The 24,863-nt window shown below is 43.7% G+C and overlaps 1 protein-coding gene across 3 annotated transcripts in view; it reads left to right on the top strand.

Moving 5' to 3' along the window:
* The window catches only part of MEIS1 (Meis homeobox 1), a 677,893-nt gene that overhangs the window by 593,840 nt on the left and 59,190 nt on the right, over positions 1 to 24,863 (top strand). The gene's annotated exons all lie outside the window — the stretch shown is intronic.

Below are 24,863 nucleotides of genomic sequence, written 5' to 3'. Positions count from 1 at the left end.
AAGAGACTCAAGGGCTAGTCCTTTCAGAATTGGTGGTAGATGGGTCTGGGGATGTACCTTAAATCATGGTGCCCACCTGATGGCCAGCTCTGCCTGCTCCTACTCTTGGGCACCATCCTGTGACCCCGAACAGGCTTCTGACAGAGGATGGGTGGGGACTAGTGGGAACATTTTAGGGTCTTTTAAGGGAACTCGCAGTAGGTGAATGACGAATGCTGAGACAGGACCCTGTGTTACCCTTGGAGGACACTTTTATGTCTGCTGGTTCCCCGCAGCAGACATGATTCTATCCCGTGGGATGTGATAGTCAGCTCTGCTCCTGAATTTATCTCCTTCCTTCATGAATGCTAGCACTAATTAAGGATAGTGGTAGAGGTTTTGGCTGTTGGCCTAGCAAAAACTAACCCAAACAGTAAATTTATGCCAAGCATTTTCCTTAAAAAGAGGTAGGCGTTGTCTACCTCTTACATTGATTGGTCCCAGAAGTGTAGTTGGTAAGTTGGGTTTTGCTCAAGTGTCTGGCTTTGTGGATTAGTTCAGTCTTGCAGATAATTTTCCATAATTACTTAACCTAAAAGCATTCTGTTTGATTAGTACAATTAGCTTTGGCTTTCCCCCATTTACCAATATCAACCCATATGCATCCCTCCTAGACATAGCTCATCTCATTTCCTAACAAAGGATGAAAGAGGTGGAATTTTCTTTCACTTTTTTTTTTTTAAGATTTTATTTGTTTATTTGAGAGAGAGAGAAATAGAGAGCATGTGAGCATGAGTCGGGGGTGGGAGGAAGAGGCAGAGGAAGACGGAGACTCCCTGCTGAGCAGGGCCTCCATCCCAGTCTTGGGATCATGACTTATGCCGAAGGCAGATGCTTAACCAAGTGAGCCACCCAAGCACCCCATCTTTTACTTCTTTCCATATCAGAAGAAAAAGAGAATAGGAGCATACCTAGAAAATCTTAAATTTTCTTCAAAATTTATATATTTTTAAGGAAGGGGGAATTGAGGAATGAATATAGAAAATACTGAACTTACTTGTTGCTAGGTTATTAACATTCGATCAATGCTATCTCTTGAAAAATTTCATTTGTCTGAACTTGAAACTGTCCTTGAGTGTCCCTCTCCCAGCAGGACAGATAGCACCTTAATACCCTTTCAATTTTGATACTTTAGGAGAAAAGGATATATCTTAATTTTACAATGTACTTATATATTCTCTCCTTCATTTTAAGGAAGGATTTAGGGATATGGTATATATCCTCAAATAAGGATATAGTATATATCTATACTATAATATACTATAAGGATTTAGTATATATATGGATATAGTATATATATATATAAGTATATAGTTATCTATATTTATATATATATTATATTTATATACATTTTATATATATAAGCATATATATGTATATATTTATACATATATAGTTATATGTATATAGGGATATGTATCCTTATATACATATATCCTTATATACATACATTTTTATCTTTATCCTTATATCCTTATATACATATATGTATATTATATATGTATATATATGTATATAAGGATATAATATGTATCCAACACAATATAAATATAAAAGGATAAAAACAGGATGTGAAGAAAGGAAAACAAACAAGAGGCCAGCCATAAGGGCAGTACAGGACAAGACAAATTGTAAAAGAGCGCATACAATTGCTAGAGGTAGTCAGCTTGGCTCTGAGCTGCCTAGCAGCCAAAATGAAGAGTGAAATATAATTAGTTACAAGATTTACAGAGTCCACGGAAGTTGTCTGGAAGAATCCCTTTAACTGGTATGAAGACTGGAGCAAGATTCCTGCATGTGTCTGCACCCAGGGAATCCGGTGGGATTCTTGCACTTGCCTCGGTTCCTTGCATGGAGTGGTGCAGACACAGCCCATGCCCAAGAAATATTTGGTTGACCCGTTTGACTAGATAGATGTCTGCATTCATATTCAGCCTAATCTTTGTTTAGCTTCATGGCACCTAAGTGAGTCTCGATTTCCATGGTTGTAACAGATGGCGGCCTTTCTTCATCAGAGGCCATGGTGCCCATAGTTTCGTGATGCCATTCCTCCTTTTCTGTCTCCTTCCTCTGACCATTTCATGGTGCTCCAACTCCATTTCCCAGTCTTTTCTCCCCATCCCTGGGGTTCAGTGATGTGGGTGAGAATGTTCTTGTTCTGGTTATCATCCCCGGAAACAGGGTTAATGGCACCCAAGAGATGCACTGGGTGGTGAAGAACTAGGGTGCCAGCTTGGGAAGATTCAGGTACCACACTCTTTAAAAATGGATGTTCTGAGGGAATGCAGTTTCAGCCTAGACAGTCGGAGGGGGCTTTGTGTTACGAATATTTGGTTCACTACATGCCAGCACCAAGAGCATCCCCTATGTGAAAGGAATACATCAAGTGCAAATAGAAAATATTGCTTGATATTGTGAATTTAAAGCTTCTGAGAGGAGTATTCTCAAAGATAATGGAGGAAGGACAGAAATAGCACCATTCCCTCACTTAATGAGTATTCACTGGGCTAAATGTGAGAAATCAGAGTGAAGAGGCTGTTCCTGGAACCGAGGAGCTGATGGTCCAGGGGCCAGGCTGGAAGTTCCATATGGTAGGTTAGGGCTCGTGACTAAGTGGGCTCAGTGTAATCTGGGAGTAGAGGAATGGCACCTAACAAACCGGCAGAGAGTCAGCAAGTGCCTGGTGGCCTCTCCCTGTTCCTTTCACAGGAGCACCCTTCCTCCATCACAACACCTTTTCTTAGGGAGCCGGAATGGAACTCGGATGTGGTTCCTTCTCCACATGGCACTTCCATCCCCGTAGTTACCCCTGGCAGCAATCTGCCAGGGATCTTCCAGCTAGCGCCCCCAAGGTGGTGAGTCTGTGGTGGGAAGTTGGAGCAGGTGAAGTAGAAGGACGTGTGAGGCAAAGAAATTAGTTGGTGTGAAGTCAAGGAGGAAAGTGAAAGCATGGCCCTTGGAGGCTTCGCGTGTGCTTCATGCTTCAGCAGGAGCCGAGAACAGGGTGTGAGAGGAAGAGTCTGAGGGGAAGGCCTGAGGCAGCAGAGGCCAGATTGTGAACTGTGAAGGATCCTATCGGCCGCCCCAAGGAATTGGGGCTTTGCTTGGGAGGCCGTGGGGAGTCGTGGCAGAGCTGAGCGAAAGAGGAACAGATGTAGAGAAAGGCTGGAGTCACACTGCAGTTACTCTGAAATGCTGAGGACATGACAAGGCGCTGGAGAGGAGAGCTTTTGAGAAGGAGTCTGGACTAGACCAAGAGACCGGGGACTCCAGGGATGGTGGGTTTAGAATGGTCTGGGATGATGCCAAGGTCTCAGAATACTGCTGCCTCCACCACAGGATCCTTCTGGAGGGCTCACTGTTTTCTGAAGTGTACCTTCCCCTCTCCAGATATAGGGACAATATGGCTGGCCGTTGCTGCCTATGGCTTTTTCCTCACATCCAGGCTGGGCAGAAGCAACACTTTTTCTCTCCCTTCCTGAGGGTGGCCCATGGAAGTCTGGCACTACTCTCTCTCTCTTCACGGCTTTCCTGTGGCGGGGGTGGGGAGGAGGGAGGATGGGGGGGGGGAGGGCCCACTGTCTCCATGGGGACCAGGGGGCTGGGTGGAAAGGAAGAGGCCGGGCAAGCTATCATGGGAATTCCATGACTCATTTCATCAGTTTACTGCTCTGAAAATGAGGTGACTTCCCCCTTTGCTTGACAGCTGATTGATGAACATTTCCTGAGTATTTGCAGAGTAGATGTTTTGTTACAGGGGCCTCGGTGTTCATGGACTCCCACTGGATTCTCATCCTCGTGTGTTTTTTAGCCCCTTCTCCTTCCCAGGCTGCTGATGTTTCTGTTTATGTAGAATCTTCAAATCACCTGCCCAAGACTTAAGAGACTCCAGGGCTGGAAATAGTATACTCTTGGGTTGCTGATAGAACTCTGGCTACATTTGTTTTTTGCTAGAATACTAGAGAGGGAGGGGTACTTTCTTATCCTGAAACTATTTGTTTAGACTAACAGCACTGGCACCTGGTACTTAGTATGTCTAAGTTGAAAGTTGTCCTTAAAAGTAGTGTACTTCATTTTGTGTGTCTACAATTTTTCTGTTTGTTCGTTTTCAGTTTTCACTTTCTTTCCCAGGATGTAGGTTTGTGTATTTTTAGAAAGATTGTCCTTTACTTTGATTCCAGATGTCCCGATGCTCTTGATAGGAAAGGAGTCAGCTTTGGAAAACATTAATTGTTCTGCCAAATGATAGAATGTTAATAAAAGCTACATAGTAAGAAGTGTCGTCATTATTTTTAGGCTCCAAGAATGTTCCTTAGGCTCATTTTTCATAACTGAAGTGGAGACAATAGGTTTGTACTATGTGGGTCAGAGCCATCGTCTTAGATAGTGGCCATATCCTTAGATTTAATTTTCATATTTCAAATGGAAGTGGTAGGTTTAATGTGTCTTACTTTGCAGCTGGAACAGAGTCTATTTTTAATCTGTAAGTCAAAAATGGCGTGAAGCCAGGTGCTACCCAGATCCAAATGCATAGTTCCTGTGGATATCAGTGAGTTTCATGATGGATTGGAAAGAAGTATGTGGCCTTTATTCCAAATAGCCATCTGACTCCTTAGAATTAAGCATGCTGAACATATCCTAGCACTTTTCAAGTTGAAATGAAGTGTCTTCTAATGTAGCAACAATGCTGGTATAAAGGAAGGACGGAACAATTCCAAACAGACACACACGGAACTGTTGAGTTGGTTGTCAGGCAGAGAAAGGCAACAGGGCTCAGGAACCTGGGCGGCACGGTCAAGGACATGGCTGCGTTGAGCTACAGAAAACTGCCTTTAAGTGGAAGAGCTCAGGGGAGAAAGCCATTCCTTTGCATGGTACTCTGCTTGTGGGAGGACACACATTGTTGTCAGCGAGTAATTCTAGCAAGGGCCCTCCTGTACTTCCTCAATCCTGTTACCCTGTGGTGGGAATGGTAGGGCAATATTCATCCATGATTGACTGATGTTTGCATCTATAAATAAATGGACTCAAATCATAATTGTAATAACAGGATTGTTTGATTACCTGGCAATGGCCTTGTTCTGAGATAGCTTTCGGATCACCTGTTCATTGGGAACATTTGACAGACCTCATGTTTATGACCCAATTGAATGTCAGTAGCAATTGCAGCTAAAGATAAACAAAACTGCAAGCACTTGTTGACCTTGACTTTTTTTCCACAAGAGATTGGACTTGATGGCTCTATTGCTGTTGAGCTGATAAGGGTTATAAACAGTAGTTTAAAGAAAATGTTTTATTCCCAGAGGAAAATACCCCATTTGCTGTGGGAAATGGCATAGCCCAGTGTACCCTTTGCCAGATATTCTTAATTCACCTTTATTTGGCCTGTGGGAAAAAGATACGGTGGGGGAACACTTCTGATGGCTTTAATGTACATTTGCATAGATTGTTATAACTTGTGAATGGTGTAGTTAGCAGACTGAATACAGTTTTAGAAGAAGCCAATGACATTTCTATGATTTCTGATATTGAGTAACAGGATTTCTTTTGAAACTGTCATTTTGTTTTGTTTTATTTTAAATTTTTATTTTATTTTATTTTATTTTCAGTGTTCCAAAATTCATTGTTCATGTACCCACTGCTCCGTGCAATACGGGCCCTCCTTAATACCCACCCCCAGGCTCACCCAAACCCCCACAACCCTTCTCTCCAAAACCCTCTGAAACTGTCACGTTAATGTAATATTGTGTTTCAGAGATGCAGACCTTGTAAAAATGCACCATGGTGCAAAAGTGCTCTTTCAGATTCTAATTCAAAACATGAAAATATCATTGGTTAGTGATTTCACCAGGGGCAAGGAGAGAGAAAATTTGACCTGGTGAATGTATTTACATGGAATACCACAGAAGTACACTGGGGCATGTAACAATCAGCACTTTTCTTTGGGCACCCAGTCTTAAGTCCCAGATTTGAATTAAGAAACTCTGGGCCATTAAGTATTCCCCATTTCTTGTTGAGTCATAAAGCCTTTGTGACCCGTCCTTTTTGCTCTTAAAAATCCCACTGCATTTTCCTTGTGAGGAGAGGTGCTTTGGCTTAATGCCACTGGCTTCAACTTTTGCTCTTAAAATGTTGTTTTGATGCATAGTGTAGTGATGGATGAATTGATTTCTGTGCATAAACGGTGGCCTAGATTCTTGCCCTGTGGAAATCCATGGAATTAAAAACTCTAGGTTCCCGGAGTGATAAGAGGTAAGCAAATGATTAGATATGCATGCAGGGAAAAAATTGAGATGCTCATAGAATGGAAATAAGGGTCTATATAATTTGCAAGTTTAATGTAAATGTAAGCCACTAATACAACTAATAATTTAATGCTAATATGTGAGAGTAAGTAAATGTAATTCTAATCATTTCCTATTTGGTGTGTTCTCAGAGAGTTCTGAGTAACAGTGTACTGTACTGGAATATTTCCCTGGCTGTGTAGGATGAAAATAAGGTCTGTTGACAACTGTGGCCCTTATGAGACCTCTGGGATACTAGCGACTCAGGACTAGAGGTTTCTCTCTAGACAGAAGTTTGGGACGTTTGAGATTGCAGAATCTAAGGCGGAATTTCCTACAGAGAGGTTTAGAACACTGGCTATGGGATTTATTGAATAGGTATCCAAGATCTCATCCAACATGCCCTTTTAAGTGGTCATTGGCATTATTTCATCATACAGACTACTTTTTTCTAAAAATATTAGACCTTTTGCTCTATTTTTTTAAAGTACAGATTTCTCCATGAAGATATCTCAGGCCAGCTTTGGATACATTTTTTGTGAGAACAGGTCCACTGAATGAAATTTTAAAATGTAAGTAAAGAAAGCCATACCATCTATAACCAATAGGGAATGTCGCACTGTCTTTCAGAAAACAATGACAGAACAGAAGAGTTCTACTCTCCCCGGTCTTCTTTGCTAGGCCACCTCCTTTTTTTTTTTTTTTTTTTTGCCTTGTGAATTTCTTTGGAGAATAACTGCTTGCTGACTTCCACTTTCCTGTGAAACTTTTGTGAAGAACAGTGGAAATCTCTGCAGTGACAGATGCCATAGCAGATTATTATGATGTCCCTTACTTGGTGAATGAAATTAGGAAGAGTTTATGTCTGACATGGTATCTACCCTTCCCTGTGACACAACGGCTGTAACCTAGAATCTTGGTTTAAAATCACATCCTCAGGATTGCCTGATTGATATGTTAGAGGTGAGCAGAGGGGAGGCCACGGCCCCCACCCCCCAGCGTCCCAATCCCCTCCAGCAGGAGGGTGCCTGGGACTCTCTGCTCAGGCTCCTCATTTTGGGCTGTGCAAGGGGGAATGTGGGCAGGGAGTGCTCCCTTTCCTCTTCACAGTCACTGAAGGATGTGGCAAGGACATGAATTGTTTGTGGCTGGCTCTCTATCCTGCTGCTAGAAAGACTTCTTCGTTTATCTGCATTTTTCTGAGCACCGGTTGCTGAGAAGCCACCTCCCAGGCCACTTTGTGGGCAAGCTTTCTTTATGGTGGATGACGTGGCATTTCTTGTCACTTCCTCAAATTCCTTCCCGCTGCCTATCAGCATTGCTCGGGACTTATCTGGGTTGAGCTTCAGCCAGCCAGAGCTAATCCAGGTTCCTATTTCAGAGGAGCAGAAGGACAGCAATGACGCTGCCATTTCTCTACTGTGACCTGGGGTGCAGAGAGGAGAGGGGTCCAAGAGTTGAGGGCCATCGGATTGGTCCTCAAGACTGTTACCTTCTTTGCCCCCCCACGGTCCTGCTTCCCCATAAGGCTGACAATGGTGTTTATTTGGATGTGAAGCTGGATATAACTTTCTTCATTCTAACCCAAAGAAATAAAGACATCTACTTGAGGAAACCTCCCTCCACAGGGATCAGCCCTGACAAATTTGAAACTCTCAGACGAAGTCTTCTGAATTGAGATGTAATGTAGTAGAGAGATATGGCTCTCTCGTTCTGATCTTCCATTGTTTAACAAATATTTACTGAACACCTACTCTAAGCCACATAAGTGCTGGGGAGGAAATATATCCTAAAAATAACAACTTCTTCTGACTTCAATCTATGAACTACATCCGTCTAACTTAGTCTGTGGGGCCTTCCACCACCAGTCTTACAGCAGCCCTCCGTTTCTCCATTTTATAGGTGAGAATTGCCTGAGGTCTGACAGGGTATATGTGGGAAAACCCTGGGACCTGAACCAGCCAGGTTTTTCAACTCCTGACACCTTTCTTTTGTACCAGTTTAAGAAGAAACTTAGTAATTGTTATCTTCTCGGTTCATTTATTTCTGAATTGCGTTCACCAGTTCTCGCTCATTAGGAAGAAAGAAGAGAGAATAAAATAGGAAGGACCTTTAGAAGGAAGTGATGAAGTATTGCTTAGCATTATAATCCATTCATTCATTCATTCATTCATTCCCAGAGTACCTCCTGTATACCAAGCACTATGCTAAATCCTGAGACAACAAGGATGAATACGACCAATTCCTGCCCTCAAGGAATTTGTAGTCCAGTGTTGGATTCTCCCTTCACTCCTGAATTAAGAAATGTCTGGGACACACCTGTTTGTGATGCTGTCCTCTTTAGGAGTTCCCTTCTCCTTCATCCAGTTCAGTTGAGGCACTTTGCTACTGTTCAGGCACGAGGGAGTTTAGTATATGAGTAGAACTGAAGCAGTCTTCCACTGGTCTTTCCTCATGGAGAACTGGCATAGGTTTAACTTCCTTGCGCAGAAAAACCACTTAAACTTACCTACAAAATGGGGTGGTGTTAACACCTCCATACAGGGTTATCAAGAAGACTAAACAAACTGATGTGTAGAATTTAGAACAGTGCCTGGTACATAGAATGTGTGTGTGTGTGTGTGTGTGTGTGTGTGTGTGTGTGTGTGTGTTAGCTGCTATCATCATCATCATCATCATCTCCATCATATCATCATCATCATCATCATCATCTGGTTTGTTTTTCTCTCTTCAGAAAAGGAACTGTGGTTAGGACTGGCACTCATTTCTGAGTGTGAGTGACGGTGTAACAAGGAATCGAGACTCTAGTACTATTCCCTTCCCAAATGGAGAGTGTTTATCTGCCCATTTGCTTCAGGACAGAAGTCATTCTAAAATTAGTGGGCCACTGAGATTTCCTTTCATAGAGGACTCCCCTCTATTATCCATCACTCTCAAACATCCCAAGTCACGTCTGTTACTTTTACTTTCGGAGGCGATGATGAAGAACTGAATAATTAAGAAGAGACATGGGTATGAAGGGCACCTTTCTGACCACAGGGCCATTGGTCTACTGGATTCTTTTAAAACAAAGGCTAGGGTTCCCTCTATGCCACATATCAACATGTTTGGGAGAAGATGAGGTTTGTGGTAAGAGTCAAGGTGATGTGTTGAATGGCATACCTCTTGTTGATGATCAGGTTGGGATTCTGTGCTTTCAGAGAACATAGGTGGAGTTCCCTCACAAGAGCCCAGCTTAGATGAGGAATGTAACAGAGTTTCTTCTCGTATCTCTGGTCTTACCTTGTCACAGTAATCTTTGGCCTTTGATGAAGCTATTGAACAATACCAGGCCTTTCAGTTTCAGGATGCCATATTACCAGCAAACTTTAAGATCTATGAAGATTGTCCTTATTTCCTAGCTAAATTTTACCAAACTATATAGATCTTAAGGACTAGGTTTATAGTCAGTGCAATTGGTTAAAAAAAAAGAAGAAAGAAAGAAAAAAAAAGTTTAAAATACCTCTTGCCTATCCATACTGAATAGGAAAGGTTGATTATGGGTAATTATGGAGTGGTGAAACTAGACTTATAGGCAGGTCTTTGTTTATAGCAAATTAGCTGCTATAAACTTTTTTTTTTTTTTAGATTTTATTTATTTATATTTTGACAGAGAGAGCACAAGTAGGCAGAGCAGCAGGCAGAAGGAGAGGGAGAAGCAGGCTCTCTACTGAGCAAGGAGCCCGATGTGGAACTTGATCCCAGGACCCTGGGATCATGACCTGAGCCGAAGGCAGAGGCTAAACTGACTGAGCCCCCCAGGCGCCCCTCTACTACTTCTTTCACCTGCAGAATTCCTGGTGGTGCTGATTGCCCACTCTTCCTCTCCCCCACCTCACTGTTCACCTCTCTTCTTGCTCTTCTTTATATTCACAGTGTTGTGGCCTCGTTATGATGACAGCAGAGAGTCTGTTTTGACTATTTTAATTTCTTTTGGTAACCACTCACTCATGACACAGGAATGTGTTTGAATTTTTGGTATTCGTTGCAAAGCCATCCCTCTTCAAGGGAACAGAGGTGGTTTCCTAACAACCAAACATGGTCCAGCTCCTTCTAAAGAGAGGAATTTCTTATCCATGCGGTAATAACTCTGTTCAGTCGTGGCACAATGTGGTGGCCCACGGCAGAGCCAACGGTGGTACCCGGAAGATGGAAAACACAGGGCGGCCTTGTGGAGCCTTGCACTGAGATTCTCCCCATGCTGTTTGTTAGCATTTTTCTCAACTTTTTATTCTGAATATTTTCAGACATACAGGAAAATCAAGTAAATAGTTTAATAAGTATGCATAACTCACCAGTCCCTTTCGACAATTGTTAACATTTTGCCATACTTGCTTTGTCGTTATATGTGATGCACACACATGTGTGTTTATAGTACTGTATATTCCTCTTCTGTAAAAAAGGATATTTAAGAATCCATACATTTCTGAGGATATAGATAAATCAGTGATTCCTCTATCCTCCTCATCAAGGTGCTGAACCACCTATTTTGGCATCTCAGAAACCAATGCTAAAACATAAGGAGAAAATAACTGTGCATGATTCTAGGTGAGGATCAGTGCATAGCGATCAATTTCTATTTTGAATACTGGTTCATGTGCGCCTTATGTTGGGAACTTTAAACTGTCTTTCTCTGAGACTGTGTGGTGAACTACAGAGACCATTGTTGTTGGAGACAGCTGTTCCAGATCTGTCCCCACCGGACAAGGCACAAGCCCTGTGCTTGGGGCTGGACCACTCACATAACCTCAATGGGATGAAATTTCTTCTGGAAATAAAAGAGGTTGGTTAGGTCATTGAAACGTCTTCCTTCGCTTCTGAAATACTGAAATTCTAAGAACCAAGTTGAACAAACCTGGGTAGAATGAAGAACTTGCAATAAACATTTTACATATAGATTGAAATTTGCAGAAGGTCAGTAAATTCCAAATAATTTCATGGCCAGTGAAGAGAAATTCTGAATCTAAGATTTAACATTGGTAATAGCGATCAAAAAGTACCAACCATTCCCGATAGGTGAGTTTTCTGAGTATCTAGATGCGAAGTAGTGTTATGGATTTGATTCTTCTGTGCACAGATAACACTGAAAAGGTCCAAATGCATCCCCAGCTCTTTGAATAGATGTGGAATATATAACTGCTTTATTTGGTTATTACTGAAATTTCCAAGTGATTTACCTATTTAAACATTTGTATCCTGCATTTTTCCTGGATACTCTATGCTGGGGGAGGGGTGTGGGCCAAGAATGATGGGGAGAGATGGATTCATAAGTTACATCAAGTGAAATAATCACTTCAGTAATATCATATATGAAGTTGCCTTATAATGTTTGGGGAGGTTTTACATTTGTCCCCCTTTTCCAAATGCAGACTTCTGAGAATAATATGACTAGGTCAAGTATACCCTGAGCTTTTGAGAAATCATCTTTTTTTTTTTTTTTTTTTGAGAGGTGATGAAGACTTTTTAAATCTTTTGATATAAATCAGTGGACAATATGAACATTTATTTGTCATCTTGGATTAATCTGTTGGTGACAAGGTGAATACATTTGTCTTAGCACACAGAGGTAATGGAAAGTCAGCCTGATATTGGCTAGTGAAATTTCCAGCAAAGTCTTCTTAATATAACATCTGTTTTAGTAAATGGCATTAAGAGATAGAGGTGTTCTCTGTCCCTAATGTAAATATCCTTCTGCTGTCTACCTGCCAATTTGGGTTCCTTAAAGTTAATTCTTCCTCAAGCTTTCTTGTTTTGTTTTGTTTTTAACTATTTGATGAGAAGATCACTCTGCTACAGGCCCACTAAAAGGGATGTATTATTTGAAGGGCTTCCATTGTTTTTAAAATCATTGTTTGTGCTGTAATCCTTTCAAACAGCCAGCCAGTAGCTGCTTTCCTGTTTAAAGAGTAAGCTCTTTCCATTGGCAGATCACCTTCATTTAATCCTGTGAAAGCTGGTACTAAATTCTTAGCAACAGTGAATTTTTAGCATCAAGAACATACTACCAAGAAAAACTGAATACGGTAAACAAGTAGAAAAACACGCCTCAGTTGTCTAAGAAGGTAATTGTTTCTTGCTTTTGGAGCCTTATGTATATATCCCGCTTAGTACAATTAGCCTCTGTAAACATCTGAAGGACTTTGTGGTGGAAATACTATATATTTTAGGAAGCAGATAAAGGAAGGTTTTTCAGGTTTCATTACTAATAGACCTAGTTTACTTTTCATTGTTGGTGCTAATTTGAGGTTTTATTGCATTAAAATGTATCTGTGTTGTTACTATAAACCTTCAACCCATTTGCTTAAATACTGGAAGCAGCCAGGATATGGGACAAGCATGGCATTGTGGAGAATACCACCCCGGCAGAGTCAAGTGTAGAATGCTGCAAACACATTGTGCTAATTTTAGCTTACAAAGAGGATGAAGATAAACTGCCTACCGCTAGTTTGCCATATGCTATCCTGGTGATAATATTCAAGTGCAAAATATTCCATAGAGAGTCTTACTGTTTCAGTAAGAGAAGCATGGGTAAGAGTTAAGCAAATTTCTGCTCAGTAAGTTTATAAGAAATAATGAAGTAAAACAATTCTCAAATGCAGGTAGATGAAATCTGCTAAATTTATTTTGGCTTTATTGACTTTCATGGGAGTTGACAGAATTAGTTTTGGTTTATATTTGATCCAATTTTATCTATTTTTCACATGTAAATCTTAAAAATCAATCTGAATAAATATTGATCTCTTTCAGAAAGGCAAAAATACAGTTTGGAGTGCATAAAACTGCTTAAAAGACAGCATCCCTTGAAGTCCAATAAAGGAATAAAGCGATCTGTTCAACTGGTTTTAAAATAACACTTTAAAAAGCCTTTTTAAAAAATGAAAAAGTCAAAATCCATTCCATTTCCATATTTGGCAAATTCAGTGCCTCCAGTTTCACCAAAAGAGTGTTTGACCTATTTATTTGTCACTGAGACCACTTCACAGTGAAGGGATTGTTAGTTCCTGCAAAACTGAGGAAAATCCAATGTGCGTAGTGCGTTTGCACATGGAAACAGACTGTGTAGCCGGATTTGGAGGGTGGGTTGGCTGGAAGCTTTGTGTTAACAACTGGTGAAAAGCTTGACCTTTGTGTGACCTAGGTCAAACAAACCCCCAACTCAAGAGTTCTCCTTTGACATGGATACCTGTTTGGGGAAGGAGGCCAAGAAAGGGAATGGAGATAAAGTTATGTTATGGAATTGCAGGCTGACTTCTTTAAAAGTTCTAGTTGCTTGGCCGGCTGGGGCAAAGCGTCCATCATAGGGCATTACAGAGGACCCCAACTCTGTTTGCAAGGATCAAAGGGAAAAGAGGAGAGGGAAACGTACATTTCTTTCTTTCAATGATACAGGCGGTGCGTGGTTGTTTTTTTTTTTTTTTTTTCTTCCCCCAATGCAATATGATCTGGGTTGTGATTCACAGGGTTGAATGAATGGGCTGAGCTCCACTGATGAAAACATTTGATAATGTGGAAAATAAAAGCCCTGGCAAGGAGGAGATGGCAGGGCTTCCATTGTTTGTCCCCACACTTTGTTTTTATAGGGGTTCTCACAGGAACAAATAAATTGGAGTAAATAAAAGCAAACTAGCACTGTTGGTCCATATCGTGGCCTCACACATGCTCACAAGACAACTCTGGCAGGAAACTAGCAAGGGTCTGTTCCCAACCTTTCACGTTGCATCTTTATCTCCCTGGTTCATTGTTTGCCACGGAGTGCTTAAACCTCAACTTCCCAAGTAAAAGCTTCCTGTTGCTTGCTTTTAAATATAGTTTTGTTAAAACAGCCACAATTTTTAAGAAATGGGAGAAATGAATTAAGGAAGCCAACTGATATAAAAAGGAGTAAGGCAGGTCTAGCTCAAAGGGGTTCTGAATCTTGAGGGCTCAGATCACAGGGCTAGTTACCCCGACGCAGTAAAAGGCTCTTGTTAGGTACTCAGCTGTAGGAACCCATCTCTCTGCCTCCACAGGCCGTAAGAGTGAAGGAGAACAATGAAAATGATCCGTGTTTCCCCACATCTGCCCTTTTCACTGTGTTTGGTTTCGCTTAGTTTTAACTTTTCGGAATTGCTAGTGTGTGTTGGGGGGCGGGATTTTCTGCCCCTGCCGTTGTGGGTTAGAGGAAAACCCATCCTTTATTAATTGTGCCCCTGCTCCAAGATCCCTTAATGTCAGACTATCTGAAAAACTGTATCCATTCCTGTGGAAAATATGGTTCTTATTCCACCTTAATGGGTGGAGGTTTACTCTGATACTTCCTGCAATTTTGGAGGAAAGGGCAGCAGTTTTCTCAGGCCTTGGATATAAACAACATTGTTTATGCTGTTTCCACTCTCCTAGTCCTCTGTTTGTGCAGGCCCTAACACAAGTGGGTCTGTTTTGCATTTAAAAAATTAGTGTATGTTTTCAGAATCAATCTATCAAGTTAGGCCAAGAAGTGCAGTGAGAATGTATGGTTGGGGGTTACCAAATCCTGGCTCTCCAAACTCACTTGACCGCCATTGGTAGCCCCTGACCCCACACTGCCCTGACGCACAGGGCTTGGGAGAGTCCTTTCATTCCACGATGGAAGTTGGGTTCCTCTCCCCTGCTCACAGCCTCACACACTGAAAGCTGCACCAGAAAATTAATACCACCACCCAAATTGTCCTTTTTGAAGAGAACTCCTTTCATGCTAAAATGTCAACAACGTTGTGAAAATAGGGGATACTGGGGATATTTAATAACGGGTCTGTTAAAATCGCTGGTAGTAGAGGGGCACCTGGGTGGCTCAGTTGGTTAAGCCTCTGCCTTCAGCTCGGGTCCTGATCCCAGGGTCCTGGTGTTGGGCTCCCTGCTTGGTGGGGAGCCTGCTTCTCCCTCTCCCTCTGCCCCTCCCCTTGCTTGTGCGTACTCTCTCTCTCTCTCTCTGTTAAATAAATAAAATCTTTTAAAAAAAATCACGACAGTACAGTGAATTAAAATCTAAAGGCAAGGAGCTTGTTAAGCCACCAAGAGTGAGCATGCACTCCCTTGTGTGTCTGTGTAAGGAGGCAGCCAAGTGGAGAGAGGCTGGAGGGGGCATGTGCCAGCTGGAGGGTCCTCACCCAGACCCTCGCAGCTGTGCGAGGACAGGAGACGCACGCAGCCAGCTTGTCAGGCAGCCCTAACCCTTCCAGTCTGTGTGAGCCGTCCCTGTCCTCGTGCACACAAGCCCACGTGTTCTGTAGGAGGGGGTCAGAAAGTGGGTTATGCCTGCAGGTTGTTTCAACCCACAAGCGCAGGGGGCACCCTTCCTTGGCAGTTTTCTGAAGGGGGACTCTGGCGGGCCGAGCTCTTCATTTCTCATCCAGCTCCATTTGCTACATTCAACACTGCACAAACACGGTCGAAACCTCTTTCACTTGGTTGCCTTCTGTACCCTGGTTTTGAGAGACTGCCTCCTGGGCACGAAGCTACAGACATTGCTGCTCTCCTCTGGCGGGGTCCAGCAGGAGAGGACTGTCAGGAGGTTGCAAACACTCACGCGTGTTCACAGTCTCCCGTGGATTCTAGGAGGAACATTCCCCAGCCTGCATCAGTTTGGTCCTGGAGATCCCCAGAGCGGAGGCTCCTAGAACGTCTCGGGTGTCTGTGCAGCTCTGACTGTCCTAAGTGACGGCCGGACGTCCCGCATGGATGCTAGTGAAAACTGTGGTCACTTGGAACAATCAGCTGGAAGAAGTTCCTTTTTTCCTATTCGGGGGATTGGAAGTTTGTCTCATTGCTCTAAGGAGAGTTGCATCTTCTCGGCTCTATTGTTGAACACATTTGGGGCCTGATACTGCAGTCTTAACTTTTGGATGAGTCACATCACTCATTCCCCGTGCAGGTGTACCCATCCCCATAAAGAGGAATCAGGGGAAGCGGATGGTCCACCAAAGTGGCCTTTAAACTTGGGAGTGGACTTCAGGACAGCATTGCCCAGCAGAGAGGCCTGTACAGCTCATACGCATAAGCATTTGGCCCATGGTATTAAAAACCTAAACTTCATACGACTGGTTTGTCTAAGAGATCAATGGCTAGCCCTTAACACCGTAAGGCAGCTGGCATTAGCCAAAATGCTTGTCCTTGCCGCTTGATCTTGAAGGCCTCAACTGGGGTTGAGTCCATGGTTCAAGCCTCTCCTCATCTCCCCTGACACTCTCCCAGTGATATGATCCTTAGTATCTGAAAATGAGTGTATACTCTGATTCTGTGTGTTGTCCTCGCCCGGTTTAACATGGGGCCTTGCTGTTTTCCTCACTGTAGTATTTGTGCCTTACTTTACAGTTATGTGTTGGAACCAGAGTCGCCTTAAGGACTGAGGGATTCAAGTCTTAATACCGTTATCATTTTGGTAGCTCTTTCCCTATAAATGAATTCCCCTTTTTATCCGTATCTTTAGAAAATGGTCTTGGTTTTCTCCCATCATATCAGTAATAATAAATTAAGCCAAGAAATTGTAATTACTCTTTCATAGCCTCTGTGGAGTGGTTAAAAACATATCCACGTGTTATGATGTTCATTTCCATTCATTACAAATGAACAGGGACAGAATATTCCTGTTTGATGTCACCTTTCACCATACATTATGACTCCCCTACCAGGGACCCACACAGTCCACTGTCCTGCTCTCCCTCACATACTTTCTCATACGTAAGGCCAGCTGAAAGCAGGGATGTTCTGCATTAAATATAAAATGACCATTTTAACTGCTTCTACTCTAACTGACCCATCCATCACTTAATCACACCCATCTAAGCAGCGAGCAGGAGAGAGAGAGAGAATGAAGTTATGAGTGGATCATCTGTCTGTATTTTGTTTGCTGGCAATATGAGTAGAATTTAGGCTAAGGATGGTTTTCTAGCCATCCCGTTGTTTCCTGCGGTGCATCTATAGGTGGTAGTCTGATGCGCCATGTAGAAATACAGGTTCAACAGGCTGATGAAGATGGTGCTTCATTAGTCCATTGTGACAGAGTGAGTGGCCCGATGTAAGAGGTGTCCTCAGCCTCTCCTCTCCTCTCAGTCATTTGAATCAACCAGTCAATCAGTGGCTCCATAGGTAAGAGCTCTCCTTATATAGAAAGGAGGATTGGCAAACGCCTGGAATGCATGACCAAATGCTTTGTTACATTTTCCTAATCATGAATTCTATATATGCCACCCATGTGGAGAGAGTGGAACTAACTCGGGGCAAGAAATTTTCTTGTAGAGAAGAGAGAGAGAAACAAAAGCTGGAATGATAAAGTTGCTTTTCAACGGTCTCACCCCTCCGTTAACTCTAAATAAATCTAAATAAATGTATGACTTCAGTTGGCCTTTCATTCAACAAGCACTGGCTGCCTGCTAGTGGGTAGGCCCTGAGGATGTCCAGTGGTGAACAAGATCCATTTACTGGGCTCACGGAGCTCATAGGCTATATACACAGGCCGTGGAAAGACACTGTGATACCAGCTATCATTGTTTGCATGTGGAAAATGTACCCACCTCTGTCTTGGCAGATCTTCTAAAGATCTAGAAGTTCTTCTAAAGAAGTGGCATTTTTTATACTATTTTGTATTTTCCCGAGAGTTTTCCTGTGTATAATTCTACTCACTCTTCATAACACCCCTCTGAGTTAGCTAGTTCCTTATTCCCACCAGCCCTTTGTGGGTGGAGGCAGGGAGGCTTAGCAGGGTGGAGTCGCTTCACAAAGACTACGCAGACAGTAGTGGCTGGCCTGGAACTTCAGTCCTGGGCTGTGACCTGTAGGTCAGGCGTGATTACATATGTTTGGGGAAGTATGGAACTTGGAAAGATAAGAAATCTTGGCCTGAGGTTGTGAAATCACTGTTTGACCACCTGGGATTTTACCCCTGACTCTCTGCTAAGTTTAGGAAGACCTAGAAGGATCATTCCACATTCAAATAGCCCACACTCCAAACACCCGCTTTCCCATTAAAGAACAAAACAAAACAAAACAAGCAAGTATAGAAGAGAAACAGTTAACATGATCACTCAGCATAACTTTCCTCCTGTTGCTTTTCATCCTCTCATGGTAACGTGGCTCCACATAGTCACATTCTGTGCCTTGAAAGTGTTCAGGCTTCTCTGAGGGAGATTATCTTTCCCTACTATGATTATGCATTTTTAAAACCTGATCATACTCCTGTTTTTTGACCAGAGAGCAGACCAATGTGTAGCTTTGGGCCCGTGGTGACCCACCATACAACTTTCAAGCAGGCTTTTTGCTCAGACTAGACTACACTAGACTGTTCTTCCCCATAGCGGTCTCTTCTACACGAGAGAGAACTTGTTGCCCCAAATAATGGTGGAGATGCCTGCCTTCGAGAGACTAAGTTCAGAGGTTCCTGGAAAGAAGAATGAAATACAGAGAGGATGGCCCATGTCTCCCACATCCCCTTCAGTATCAGATGTGGAAACTGTACTTTCACAGACCATCTGGATTTGACTGGATGTGATCCGGGGCTGTGTCCCGGTTTCGGCATGCCAGATGGGGAGAAGGCAGGACACGCTGAAGCCCGAGCGCCCGGCTAGAATCTCAGAGACACAGAGACACTGGGCAGCAAGAGGAGGCTCGGGCAGGGCTGAAGCATCCTCCTTATCAAGAGGAATGAGGGCTGGGAGCACCGAACGTGGATATAAAAGCTGGCCCGTGGGCAGGCAGCTGGGTGGTCCAAGACAGAGCGTCCAAAGGGTGTAACAAGTCCAGGCCTGGCATTTCGGATCCCCCGTCTGATAGGTGGGACCAGCAGCAAGGCATTCTAGGCCACAGGCCAACTCAGAAGTCGGGCAGGGCTGGGTTGGGTGTTCTGAGGTCTATGTTCAAGGGAGAGAATCCCCTCCAGCTGGCTCCTCATGGGAGCAGTATTCAGCCCTGGGAAAGAAGACTGGCAGGGGCTGGGGGAGGGGAGAGGAATAGTGATTCCCAGGCAGCTTGTGGTCAGGGTCAAGGCGAGGCCCAGAAGGGGGACTTAAAGCAGAGCAGGAAACTGAGAGTCTTGCCCATCCTGGAGGCTCACATCTGTACAAGGAGGTGGCCTGTGTGTGGGGGGCGCGGGGGCGGTGATTGCAGCTCCAGGGCGGCGGTCTCTCCTGGGAGTCTAGGTCTAGGGGAGCGTCATGGAGCCGAGGCTACTCTGACACTTCCGGTCTTTGTGGGATGATTGTGCTGGAAAGCGAGGGGGGCTGGCTGCCAGGTGAAATTTCTGTAGAGGCAGCTGCAGGAGCTCAGAGCGGGGTGAGAGCCAGCGGGAGACGAGAAGGGGTGCAGAGTGCCCTAAAGACCAAGGTCCTTTCTGTGGGGAAGGATGATTTCTGCCTTTTGTAGACGAAAATAATTCATGGACTCTGCTACTTGCTTCTCGCCCCAGGAAGAGTTCAGATTAGCATGTAGGTGATGTCATCACTGAAAACCGCAGGGATGTGGAAGTGCTGCTCCCCTCGGGTGTTGGGGGCGGCCCGAGTATCTTCTGCTCCAGGCTGGTGTTTCATGAAGCAACCTTGTTTGTATTTCTGGATCCCTCCTGGAGAGGAGACTTGCCTTTCTTTGATGCGTAATCGCTGAGAGAAAAGAAACTGTGGCTCGAGCTTGGGGTCAGCCCCTTGTCTGCTCTGTCTCGGCCGGGGCTCCTGGGCGCAGGCTCCTCCCAGCTCTCCTGCAGGCAGAACCTCAGGTTCCTGACACGAGACACACTTGAAGACCATCTGTGGGAGCTGGAAAGTGGGGGCTTTGGAGCTCCATACATGACCATTTTTTGGTGCTATGCAAGCAATAGGGCTTCTGTCGGTCGGCCCTGCTCTCCAGAGCTCAGGACTCCCCTCGGGGTGCCGGTGGCTGCGCACCTGCCATTCACTGCCTATGTGACGTCTTGCCCTATGACTTTCTCCTTCAGTGTTTCGAGGCACATTCAAGACAACGGCCTCACTTTTTTGGCAGTGTGACTATTTGGGGCGTTCTCCCATTCTTGCCTACGTCCCCCCGATCGATCCATAAACACTCGGTATTTGTTTTCTTCCGCGTACATTTCGGAGGTGGCTTTCACATTTCACCTTTTCCATGATCTTTGACTAAGGAACGCTTGCATCCTGCTCAGAGATCGCATGCTTCTCCTCTCCTCCTTCTTTGACTTCAGTGGAAAGAGTGTGATCCAGGAGACGTCTGTGAAGTCCTTGCTATGGGTCAGGCTTTGTGTTGGCTGTGGACCGCATGCAGCAATGAGAAAAGACACTTACTGCTCTGGGAGATCTTTCTAGAGGTTAACGCATCTTGATTGTCATCGAATCTCATGGGTTAAGTGGAGAGAATAATTCTGGGATGGTTAAGAGTTCAGCTTTGAGTCCGATGTGGGTTGGCGTTCACAAGGAGCTCTATTGCCTTATCCGTACACTGGGGCCAAGGCAAGGAGAAGCATGCGATCTCTGAGCAGAAAAGCACTCAGTAAGGTGTGTATTCTCCAAGCAGCTCATTACTGTCTGTAAATAGGAATTGTCTCTATTGGTTACAAAAACAGTTTGAAAAAAAAAACTAAAAAACCATAACAACTGAAGGGGGTTTTGTTTTTAAGATTTTATTTATTTATTTGAGAGAGAGAGAGAATGAGAGAGGGAGAGCATGAGAGGGGAGAGGTTCGAGGGAGAAACAGACTCCCCACCTAGCAGGGAGCCCAATGTGGGACTCGATCCTGGGACTCCAGGATCAGGACCTGAGCTGAAGGCAGTTGCTTAACTGAGCCACCCAGGCTCCCAAGGTTTTTTTTTAAAATATGGAGAAATTGTTGTTTTTTTAAAATTGGTTTATTTTTACCATGATAATGAATTTAACTTTTACCTCCTAAGGTTTTCATGAGGATTAATTAAGTGACTGAAAATAAACGCTAAACACAATGTCGAGTGTATAGTAGGTGCTCAATAAATATTAGTTTTCATTATAACTGCTCATCTTCCTGTCTAGACAAGAGATGGCCTATAACTTGAAAGTTAGCCCCACTTTTCTTTACAGCATCCCACTTGTCCTAGGCCTTAAAGATACTTTCTTCAGTGATATAACTGTTTTCCATATTTGCAAATCAAAACCAGAAGCCTTTGCTATTACTTACCATGGAAATATTATCTGGAGAGCAGAGGACAAGGTATTATGAATTGACCTATTTTGTGTGGGGAGCGAGAACTTGTATTAATAAAACGTGTTTCCTGTGTATCACCATCCAGCCCTAGTCCGCCAGAATCTCATCATTGGGTCCCTTAGGCAGTACCAGCCACCCATTTTTCTCTGGCGCACATGTATAAAGTTCCAAGTCATTCCAGGGCTCTTGGTGGGGGGGGGGGGGGAAGGAAACATGACAATGGTATGCAGTGCTAGGAGGATGGGTCTATGTATTTTGGAAAAGTGACTGCTAGGAAGGAGAACAGGATGGGGGAGATGAGGACACATAACTAGAGTGGCTGTGACTGTTTTTCTGCTTTGGGTGCACGGCTTAGGAGAAAGTTCCCCTTGCTCAAAGAATGTTCTCAGTAGCAAAACAGCCACAGGAACTGGCATTCCCTGGGCTAAGCCTGGGCTAATGCCGTGTTCTGTCTTCAATGTTCAATGTAGCTGATTTTATTTACTCTGTTCAGTAACTCAACGCTGTACTATTACTATGCTTCTTTTTTCCAGAGGGGCAAAATAGAGGCTTAGAGAGGTTAACTGACTTGCCCAGGGCTGTGCCGCTATCAAGTGGTGAGGATGGGATTTACAGGAACCTAGACAATCTGACTCCAGAGGCTACACTGCTCTCTAGTAACGCCTCCCAGACAAGTGAGCGAGGTTTGCATGTGCTGGGGAGATGGAGGAGAGAGGGCTGTGGTACTATCCGCAAGGAGCTGGGGGACGCCTGGTGGCTCCGTCGGTTGAGCATCTGACTCTTGATTTCAGCTCAGGTCTCGATCTCAGGGTTCTGAGGTCGAGCTCCTCACCCAGCGAGGAGTCTGCTGGAAATCCTCTCTCCGCCCTCCATACCTTTATTATAGTAATGGCATGCATTACTCTAATAACATCCCCCCACTCAAGCATGCCCTCCCTTTCTCTCTCTCCCCAATAAATAAATGAATCTTTAAAAAACCAAAACAAAACTCAAGAAGAGTCGCCAGTTGGAGACATCCTGGCTTGTTCTGATACTCCACTTAGTCCTAGAGACATCCCGAGGTGATGCTCAAAATGAGGACATGAACAGCCTTTCCCTGTCCTTGTCCCACGGGTGCAGGTACGGTCCTCCCTGTGGGCGCTGGAGGAGACTGTGTCACCTTCCACTGTAGCCAGGCCTGCACATGCACCCAACATTTTCTAGCTTTATTTGCCCGTAGGGGAAGATCCCCCAGAACCTTGCTAGGATGCCTATCACGGGTCCTTGGACCTACGACGCGGCTTCAGCAGCCCCCAGAGTTTGTGAGAAAGGCAGCATCTCAGGCTCCTCCTCCACTGAATCGGAAACTGCGTTTTGGCAAGATCCCTGGGGCTTTGTAAGTTAGATCTGGAGTATCGCTGCTGTGGAAAGTGACTTTATCCTTGTGTGCCCACCAAAGGAAGTCACCCCTTGACAGAACGTGCTGATTCTGAGCGGCAAGCACCTGTCCCTAATTAACTGAGTGACTGGTGTGTGCGCCCCCAAAACTACACAAGGACTGGCATCTGGGACACTCAGAGGAGAGAAGGTTAGAGGTAATCACAGGTGCATGCCAGTAATTTTCAAATCTTATCTTTCAGAAACTGGTGGATTTTCAGATGGCTTTTCCATAAGAGAATAACAAGCTTTTCTTTCTTTTTTATCCCAACTTCTTTCTTGCCTGTGTCCTTAACATCACTTCATTCTCCCCAAAGACTTCCTAATCTACATTTTACAGCCTGGTTCCATTTCATTTCGAAGGTAAAGCCATCTCCATCTGTTTTTTTCTCCCTTGACCCACAGCATTCCCTCTTGCTCCAACTTCTGCCTCTTTGCAGGAGGTGCGTCCCACCCTCTCATCCAGTCCTGTCTGCCTTCCGCTGACCTCTGACCCTTTCTGCACCCACCCTGCCCTTCCCTCCACCTCCATATGTACTGAGAGCAGAAGAAAAGGGATGAAGAACCCTTGGGCACCTTGAGAGAAGGTCCCCAGGAAGCCAGGGAGGGTCAGAAGGGGTGCTGGTGCCCTGTGTTGAACCCACGCACGATGCTCACGCTGAGGGCTGTGCTCCATCTAGCGACACAGACCAGTGAAATGAGGGCAAGTCATGAAAAGAGTCGCTACAGAACGTGCACACGGGATTCTGCTTAATGTGCTCTCGCTCTAGAACGATGTGGTCCGGATGAACAAAATCCTACTTTTTTAGATATTCAAAAAAAACTGAGGGGCATTTTTAGGAAAATGTCTCCAGACTACACATAACACTGTATCGTATCTAATCTTCACAAGCTTAAAATAATTTAATTCAGTAGATACGTGATTTATGGTGCTGTGCTTCATAGTTTTGTTTCTTTGTTTGTTTACACAGACTCTTTAACATCTATAGGGCTGTATTCCGCTAAAGGGCCCTTGTGGGCCAAGTTCTTTTTTGCCTTTTTATCGTCTTACATTGTGACAAAACTCTCAGTCTACAAACTATGAGGCAGGAAACCAGATGAGTAAACCTTTGAAAACACATCTAAAGTACACAGAACAGGTCTCTGATTAAGGGTCTTATGGCCATTTCTCTGTAAAAAAAAAATCTGTGAGCTTTGCCAATTATAATCTGTGACCCTAATCCACTGGTTGTCAAACTTGGCTGTACATTTTAATCATCTTGGAGCTTTAAAATCATTAATGCTGGGATCTCACCCTCCAAAATACTAATTTAATTGGTCTTGGGTACAGTGTAGGCATCAGGATTTGTGAAAACTACCACATGATTCTATGTGTAGCCAAAGTCGAGAACCACTTCAACCGCTTCTAATCTGCATGTCGGAAATCTTTTTATTAAACCCACATTCTCAAGTGCATTCTATATAACTGAGTTTGCTGAAGAAATGAACTTTTTGATAAATAAATGTTATCTTTTCTGTGTAAGTGTACATATACACACTCACACAGGTATATCACACTCAACACAGGTTGAGTATATATACATATACACATGTATATATATATACACACATATATGTATATATATACATATATACCTACATATACACACACACATACAGAGTATATAAAAATTTAAAAACATTATATGGCAAGCATTTGAGGATCTCACAAAAATAAATGGGATGTGTTTGTGTGTGTGTGTGTGTGTGTGTGTATGTCTGCCTGGCTATAAGATCCAATGTGTGGCATTTGTTTTCTGCTTTTGTTTTTGTTTTGACTGAGGGATTTATTTTCGTGGTTAAACAGAATTTTGAGATCATTTGTCAATATATGATTTATATATTTTCGAAGGACTATCTCAAGGAATTTGGTGTGCATT

Source organism: Mustela nivalis, assembly GCF_964662115.1.
Source record: "Mustela nivalis genome assembly, chromosome: 8".
Lineage (NCBI taxonomy): Eukaryota > Metazoa > Chordata > Mammalia > Carnivora > Mustelidae > Mustela > Mustela nivalis.
The sequence above is the reverse complement of the archived record's forward strand: the minus strand, read 5'-3'. Positions and strand labels throughout refer to the sequence as shown.